Source organism: Cherax quadricarinatus, chromosome 5 (genome assembly GCF_038502225.1).
Source record: "Cherax quadricarinatus isolate ZL_2023a chromosome 5, ASM3850222v1, whole genome shotgun sequence".
NCBI classification, from domain to species: domain Eukaryota; kingdom Metazoa; phylum Arthropoda; class Malacostraca; order Decapoda; family Parastacidae; genus Cherax; species Cherax quadricarinatus.
The window spans coordinates 25,337,214-25,347,683 of record NC_091296.1 but is presented as its reverse complement, the minus strand read 5'-3'; the positions used below and the strand labels follow the sequence as shown (position 1 = coordinate 25,347,683).

At 36.6% G+C, this 10,470-nt stretch overlaps 1 non-coding gene across 1 annotated transcript in view; it reads left to right on the top strand.

Moving 5' to 3' along the window:
• Positions 1 to 27, top strand: part of TRNAE-UUC (transfer RNA glutamic acid (anticodon UUC)) — a 72-nt gene extending 45 nt beyond the window's left edge. The window contains exon 1 of the tRNA in view: positions 1 to 27. This exon is cut by the window's left edge and continues 45 nt beyond it. This is a non-coding gene — a tRNA (tRNA-Glu).
• Positions 28 to 10,470: the final 10,443 nt, after the last annotated feature.

Below are 10,470 nucleotides of genomic sequence, written 5' to 3'. Positions count from 1 at the left end.
GCCCGGGTTCGATTCCCGGCATGGGAAAAAAATTTTCGAGGCCTGGTTACACACGGGGCTGCGGGGGCGTTGACCCCTGAAACCCTATCTAGGTTTACTAGAAAACCAATATATCAAAGCAAATCTACATAAGCACCAACATAACAAAACTCAACATAAGTTAAACTGCGACCAAAACAACTGCCACGAGATATATGCACCAAGAGGTACATTTCCCTCGCTGTGTATATACTAAGAATTTACATTAATCCCTATTTCAAGGAATTAAAATATTCTTGTCCGATTGTGGAAAAGAACTTCGCGTAGTCGAAAGGCTTTAAATTCCATTAACTAACATACAAATTTACCAAAAAACCAATACTGAACATATGGGTAAATCCAGCGTAAGGACTGATCCCAACATACTAACAAACCAACATATGGACAAACTAACATACTAACAAACCAAGATATGGACAAACTAACATACTAACAAACCAACATATGGACAAACTAACATACTAACAAACCAACATATGGACAAACTAACATACTAACAAACCAACTTATGGACAAACTAACATACTAACAAACCAACATATGGACAAACTAGCATACTAACAAACCAACATATGGACAAACTAACATACTAACAAACCAACTTATGGACAAACTAACATACTAACAAACCAACATATAGACAAACTAACATACTAACAAACCAACATATGGACAAACTAACATACTAACAAATCAACATATGGACAAACTAACATACTAACAAACCAACATATGGACAAACTAACATACTAACAAACCAACTTATGGACAAACTAACATACTAACAAACCAACATATGGACAAACTACATACTAACAAACCAACATATGGACAAACTAACATACTAACAAACCAACTTATGGACAAGCTAACATACTAACAAACCAACATATGGACAAACTAACATACTAACAAACCAACATATGGACAAACTAACATACTAACAAACCAACTTATGGACAAACTAACATACTAACAAACCAACATATGGACAAACTACATACTAACAAACCAACATATGGACAAACTAACATACTAACAAACCAACTTATGGACAAGCTAGCATACTAACAAACCAACATATGGACAAACTAACATACTAACAAACCAACATATGGACAAACTAACATACTAACAAACCAACTTATGGACAAGCTAACATACTAACAAACCAACATATGGACAAACTAACATACTAACAAACCAACATATGGACAAACTACATACTAACAAACCAACATATGGACAAACTAACATACTAACAAACCAACTTATGGACAAGCTAACATACTAACAAACCAACATATGGACAAACTAACATACTAACAAACCAACATATGGACAAACTAACATACTAACAAACCAACTTATGGACAAGCTAACTTACTAACAAACCAACATATGGACAAACTAACATACTAACAAACCAACATATGGACAAACTAACATACTAACAAATCAACATATGGACAAACTAACATAGTAACAAACCAACATATGGACAAACTAACATACTAACAAACCAACTTATGGACAAACTAACATACTAACAAACCAATATATGGACAAACTACATACTAACAAACCAACATATGGACAAACTAACATACTAACAAACCAACTTATGGACAAGCTAACATACTAACAAACCAACATATGGACAAACTAACATACTAACAAACCAACATATGTACACACTAACATACTAACAAACCAACATATGGACAAACTAACATACTAACAAACCAACATATAGACAAACTAACATACTAACAAACCAACATATGGACAAACTAACATACTAACAAACCAACATATGTACACACTAACATACTAACAAACCAACATATGGACAAACTAACATACTAACAAACCAACATATAGACAAACTAACATACTAACAAACCAACATATGGACAAACTAACATACTAACAAACCAACATATGGACACACTAACATACTAACAAACCAACATATGGACAAACTAACATACTAACAAACCAACATATAGACAAACTAACATACTAACAAACCAACATATGGACAAACTAACATACTAACAAACCAACATATGTACAAACTAACATACTAACAAACCAACATATGGACAAACTAACATACTAACAAACCAACATGTGGACAAACTAACATACTAACAAACCAACATATAGACAAACTAACATACTAACAAACCAACATATGGACAAACTAACATACTAACAAACCAACATATGGACACACTAACATACTAACAAACCAACATATGGACAAACTAACATACTAACAAACCAACATATAGACAAACTAACATACTAACAAACCAACATATGGACAAACTAACATACTAACAAACCAACATATGTACAAACTAACATACTAACAAACCAACATATGGACAAACTAACATACTAACAAACCAACATGTGGACAAACTAACATACTAACAAGCCAACATATAGACAAACTAACATACTAACAAACCAACATATGGACAAACTAACATACTAACAAACCAACATATGGACAAACTAACATACTAACAAACCAACATATGGACAAACTAACATACTAACAAACCAACATATAGACAAACTAACATACTAACAAACCAACATATGGACAAACTAACATACTAACAAACCAACATATGTACAAACTAACATACTAACAAACCAACATATGGACAAACTAACATACTAACAAACCAACATATAGACAAACTAACATACTAACAAACCAATATATGGACACACTAACATACTAACAAACCAACATATGTACAAACTAACATACTAACAAACCAACATATGGACAAACTAACATACTAACAAACCAACATGTGGACAAACTAACATACTAACAAACCAACATATAGACAAACTAACATACTAACAAACCAACATATGGACAAACTAACATACTAACAAACCAACATATGGACAAACTAACATACTAACAAACCAACATGTGGACAAACTAACATACTAACAAACCAACATATGGACAAACTAACATACTAACAAACCAACTTATGGACAAACTAACATACTAACAAACTAACATAAGGACAAATTAACATACTAACAAATCAACATATGGACAAACTAACATACTAGCAAACCAACATATTGAGAAATTAACATACTAACAAATCAACATATGGACAAACTAACATACTAACAAACCAACATATAGCCAAATTAACATACTAACAAATCAACATATGGACAAACTAACATACTAACAAACCAACATATGGACAAATTAATACACTAACAAACCAACATATAGACTAACATAATAACAAACCAAGATATGGACAAACTAACATACTAACAAACCAACTTATGGACAAACTAACATACTAATAAACCAACATATGGACAAACTAACATACTAACAAACCAACATATGGACAAACTAACATACTAACAAACCAAGATATTGACAAACTAACATACTAACAAACCAACTTATGGACAAACTAACATACTAACAAACCAAGATATTGACAAACTAACATACTAACAAACCAACTTATGGACAAACTAACATACTAACAAATCAACATATGGACAAACTAATATACTAACAAACCAACATATGGACAACCTAACATACTAACAAACTAACATAAGGACAAATTAACATACTAACAAATCAACATATGGACAAACTAACAAACCAACATATGCACAAACTAACAAACCAAGATATGGACAAACTAACATACTAACAAACCAACATATGGACAAACTAATATACTAACAAACCAACATATGGACAAACTAACATACTAACAAACCAACATATGGACAAACTAACATACTAACAAACCAACATGTGGACAAACTAATATACTAACAAACCAACATATGGACAAACTAACATACTAACAAACCAACATATGGACAAACTAACATACTAACAAACCAACATATGGACAAACTAATATACTAACAAACCAACATATGGACAAACTAACATACTAACAAACCAACATATGGACAAACTAACATACTAACAAACCAACATATGGACAAACTAACATACTAACAAACCAACATATAGACAAACTAACATACTAACAAACCAACATATGGACAAACTAACATACTAACAAACCAACATATGTACAAACTAACATACTAACAAACCAACATATGGACAAACTAACATACTAACAAACCAACATGTGGACAAACTAACATACTAACAAGCCAACATATAGACAAACTAACATACTAACAAACCAACATATGGACAAACTAACATACTAACAAACCAACATATGGACAAACTAACATACTAACAAACCAACATGTGGACAAACTAACATACTAACAAGCCAACATATAGACAAACTAACATACTAACAAACCAACATATGGACAAACTAACATACTAACAAACCAACATATGGACAAACTAACATACTAACAAACCAACATATGGACAAACTAACATACTAACAAACCAACATATAGACAAACTAACATACTAACAAACCAACATATGGACAAACTAACATACTAACAAACCAACATATGTACAAACTAACATACTAACAAACCAACATATGGACAAACTAACATACTAACAAACCAACATATAGACAAACTAACATACTAACAAACCAACATATGGACACACTAACATACTAACAAACCAACATATGTACAAACTAACATACTAACAAACCAACATATGGACAAACTAACATACTAACAAACCAACATGTGGACAAACTAACATACTAACAAACCAACATATAGACAAACTAACATACTAACAAACCAACATATGGACAAACTAACATACTAACAAACCAACATATGGACAAACTAACATACTAACAAACCAACATGTGGACAAACTAACATACTAACAAACCAACATATGGACAAACTAACATACTAACAAACCAACTTATGGACAAACTAACATACTAACAAACTAACATAAGGACAAATTAACATACTAACAAATCAACATATGGACAAACTAACATACTAGCAAACCAACATATTGAGAAATTAACATACTAACAAATCAACATATGGACAAACTAACATACTAACAAACCAACATATAGCCAAATTAACATACTAACAAATCAACATATGGACAAACTAACATACTAACAAACCAACATATGGACAAATTAATACACTAACAAACCAACATATAGACTAACATAATAACAAACCAAGATATGGACAAACTAACATACTAACAAACCAACTTATGGACAAACTAACATACTAATAAACCAACATATGGACAAACTAACATACTAACAAACCAACATATGGACAAACTAACATACTAACAAACCAAGATATTGACAAACTAACATACTAACAAACCAACTTATGGACAAACTAACATACTAACAAACCAAGATATTGACAAACTAACATACTAACAAACCAACTTATGGACAAACTAACATACTAACAAATCAACATATGGACAAACTAATATACTAACAAACCAACATATGGACAACCTAACATACTAACAAACTAACATAAGGACAAATTAACATACTAACAAATCAACATATGGACAAACTAACAAACCAACATATGCACAAACTAACAAACCAAGATATGGACAAACTAACATACTAACAAACCAACATATGGACAAACTAATATACTAACAAACCAACATATGGACAAACTAACATACTAACAAACCAACATATGGACAAACTAACATACTAACAAACCAACATATGGACAAACTAATATACTAACAAACCAACATATGGACAAACTAACATACTAACAAACCAACATATGGACAAACTAACATACTAACAAACCAACATATGGACAAACTAATATACTAACAAACCAACATATGGACAAACTAACATACTAACAAACCAACATATGGACAAACTAACATACTAACAAACCAACATATGGACAAACTAACATACTAACAAACTAACATATGGACAAACTAACATACTAACAAACCAACATATGGACAAACTAACATACTAACAAACCAACATATGGACAAACTAATATACTAACAAACCAACATATGGACAAACTAACATACTAACAAACCAACATATGGACAAACTAACATACTAACAAACCAACATATGGACAAACTAACATACTAACAAACCAACATATGGACAAACTAACATACTAACAAGCTAAACCTTACCAACAACCCCAACATTTAGGAATGGAAAGATATCTCCATTGCCTTGGATTAAATACTCTTTGCTGGCACCAACACACTTTTCAATATATAAATTCAACATACGAGTACATCCAACACATACACATACACACACACACACACACATACACACACACACACACACACACACACACACACACACACACACACACACACACACACACACACACACACACACACAGAGGCCAAGTGTCAATTGACAAGTTCCTTTGACAACTGGCAACTAAGACTGCTCTGTCACCTGCATGTTTGCCAATTAGTCTTGAAGATGCACCGTTGTTGTTGCTTGTCTGACAACATTGTTGCATATCTCCCTCCTTACCTCACTGCTTTCGTCATCCCCTCCAAGCTTGACAACTGCGGTATTCATCCCCCACGCTGCTCTTGTGCTGTACATACTAGTTACTTAATGAAGGCATTATCTCTTACTTACTATCTTCTTCCTACTACTTTTCTTCTATCTGTCCTCCCTACCTTCTGCTCTCTCTCTCTCTCTCTCTCTCTCTCTCTCTCTCTCTCTCTCTCTCTCTCTCTCTCTCTCTTTTACACAGGGTTTGACAAGGTTAGGTTAAGGATCCCTAACTTTATTGACAAGATACACAAATAACCCGCATATAGAAGAGAGGAGCTTACGACGACGTTTCGGTCCGACTTGGACCATTTACAAAGTCACACTAACGAAAAGGAGAGCAGGATGGGTATATATAGGAAGGAGGTGGTAGTAGTTGTAGTAGTGGAGGTGGAAGGAAGTAGTAGTGGGGCGGTAGCAAGAGGAGGAGGTTTCTTCATCTCCCTATACCTACTGATGTCTTTCTTGATCTTATCCGCCTCTGTGTGGACTGTAATTCCTTTTCCTTCCAAGGTAATTATTATTCTCAAACCTTCGGTGTGGCTATGGGCTCTCCTCTCTCTCCTGTCCTTGCTAATCTTTACATGGAATACTTCGAGACTGTTCTTCTTCCTACTCTCGGTGTGCGCCCTTCACTCTGGCTCCGCTATGTTGATGACATCCTTGCTCTGTGGCCTCATGACTCTTGTCTCTTCCAACCTTTTCTTGATGCTCTTAATAATCTTGCCCCTTCCATTAAGTTTAAAGCTGAAGGGGAATCTAATTCCTTGCTTCCTTTCCTTGATGTTCATGTCTGCCGCTCAGATACAGGTTTTGCCTTTTCCGTTTACCGCAAGCCTATGCACAGTGGCACGCACATTCACTACTTTTCTTATCATGCTTTCCCTGTCAAGAAAAGTGTTCTTATCTCCCTCTTTCTCCGTGCTCTCCGCATTTGTGATCCTCAGTTCCTTCAATCAGAAATTTCCACTCTTCATAATTCATTTTCCCGTCTTGGCTACCCTTCCCATTTCATACACTCTGCCTTCTCACGTGCTAAACGTAATTTCTTCTCTCCCAAACTCTCTACTCCTGGGAACTCTCTTGTCCTCTGCCTTCCCTACATTTCCGGTCTTTCTAAGCTCAACAACTCACTCCGTTCCATAGACATCAAGCTTACTTTCCGCCAGACTAACACTCTTCGCACTAATCTCGTTCATACCTCTCCTCCCTCTACAGATGCTCCTGGTGTCTACTCAATTTCTTGTTCCTCCTGTCCTCTTCAGTACTTTGGAGAAACTGGCCGATCTCTTTCTGACAGACTTAGGGAGCACAAAAGTAGTGTTAGGCTTGCCGACACTAGCAATGCTCTGTTCTGTCACGTCAGAGATCACAGCCATCCTATTAATTGGTCTTCTGCTAAAACTGTCTTCCCTGCTTCCAATTTTAACAGTCGCCGTCTGGTTGAATTCTCCTTAATGCACAACTTTACTTGGTCGAATCTTAGCCCTGGCTTCGTCTCTGTAGATGCCTTCCTCTCCAACTACATTGTAAAATGCTCAAAACTTCAGAACACTCGTGACCTAACCTGATTCCTCCTGTTTTCTTCTCCCTCTTCCCCTTTCCTCTTTCCATTTTCTCATTTGGGTTCTCTTTCTTCTGCCCTGTGTATTTGTTTCTTATTTATTAATTTATTTATTCCCCCCTTCCCCTCTGTGTTCTTGCTCTTACTCTCTGTGGGCACCTAGCTCCTTTGCAGTGCTCCTCCTCCTTAGTATTTGATTGGCCCCTCCTCTTCTTACTACCGCCCACTACTACTTCCTTCCACTTTCACTACTACCACTACTACTACTACTACTACTACTACTACTACTACTACTACTACTACTACTACTACTACTACCACCACCACCTCCTGCCTATATATACCCATCCTGCTCTCCTTTTCGTTAGTGTGACTTTGTAAATGGTCCAACTCGGACCGAAACGTTATCGTAAGCTCCTCTCTTCTATATGCGGGTTATATGTGTATCGTTCCAGTCACGGTATTGTGCCTTTTTTCGTTATTTATTGACAAGCTATTTACAGGTTAAGGATTCCTAACTTTATTGACAAGCTAAGAGCTGTTACCTACATTTGCTCATTTGAAAGCATTTTTATTGATATGAAACGTACAAGTAGGGAACAGGATGAAGTTGGAGCCATCTGTGGGCCAGCATTTTCATTTGATCAACTGACTTTATCTCGTTGACTTCATAATGCCGTACGAATGTGTTCCAGTCTCGAGTCATCCTGGGGATATATGATCTCAGGTGAAGTGATGTTCTGGAGAAGGGTACAGCCAGAGAGAAGTTGCTGCTTTCTGCCCGTCTTGTGGTATAGAAGTTTGCTTCTCGCTGTCCTCGAAGTGGAGACAAGTGTGGTACTTTGACAATGTTGGCCTTGTACATAACAGTAAGGCCACCCACATCCCTCCTGTGTTGAAGGCTCTGCTGAAATGATAGATCTCTCTCTCTCTCTCTCTCTCTCTCTCTCTCTCTCTCTCTCTCTCTCTCTCTCTCTCTCTCTCTCTCTCTCTCTCTCTCTCTCTTTACACAGGCTTTGACAAGGTTAAGGATAAGCTATTTACAGGTAAAGGATTCCTAACTTTATTGGCAAGCTAATAGCTGTTACCTACATCTGCTCATTTGAAAGCATTTTTATTGTTATGAGACATACAAGTAGGGAACAGGATGAAGGTGGAGCCATCTATGGGCCAGCATTTTCATTTGATCAACTGACTTTATCTCGTTGACATCATTGTGCTGTACGAATGTGTTCCATACTCGAGTCATCCTGGGTATATATGATCTCAGATGGAGTGATGTTCTGGAGAAGGGTACAGCCAGAGTGAAGTTGCTGCTTTCTGCCCGTCTTGTGGCATAAAAGCTTGTTTCACGCTGTCCCCGAAGTGGATCCAAGTGTGATGCTGTGACAATATTGGCCTTGTACATAACAGTAAGGCCACCCACATCCCTCCTGTGTTGAAGGTTCTGCTGAAATGACAGATCTATCCAGGATGGGTCCAGGCGAGAGATGAGTTGTCTTGCTCTGTTCTCTACTTTGTCAAGCAGTCGCAGATGTGAGGGGGGCAGGCAAACCAAGAAAGTGGAGCATACTCAAGGTGTGAGCGTACTTGTGCCTCGTACAGAATCTTGCAACCCCTACTGTCAAGCAGATGCGAGATACGGCGGAGAGCTGTAAGCTTCCTGGCTGCCTTGTTTGCAAGATTTACAACATGGTTCGTCATGGTCAGTTTGGAGTCAAATTTCACCCCAAGGACATCAACTTCTTCTCCAGGTGCCAACACCCTTCCATTCATCCTTACTACTGCACCAGCATTGCCATCATGGTGCCTAGAGACGATCATCATTTGCGTTTTCTCAGGTGCAAATGTTACTTGCCATCTATTTCCCCAAGCTGATATAGCTCTTAGCCGGTGATTGATGTAGCTTAGAGCACCTGGCATTTCTTCTCTTGGATAAGTGAATGTCAGTGTACAGTCGCCTGCATATGCATGAGATTCTGGGATGAGATGAAGAAGGTCATTGAAGCAGACATTCCATAACAATGGTCCCAGTACGCTTCCTTGTGGAACACTTGCCCCAGTAGGATGTCTTGCTGATTCCATTCCATTGAGAACTACCCTTAGAGATCTACCATGAAGGTAATCACTAAGGGGACATAGCGTAGAGCCTGCAATTCTCTCTCTCTCTCTCTCTCTCGTTCCCTCCCTCCACGACAATCTCTAGAAATTCACTATGTCCTCAAGTTTGCTGTTAAGGTGATTGGTTTCCAGACGTGTAATTTTATTTTTTTTATTTCGTTG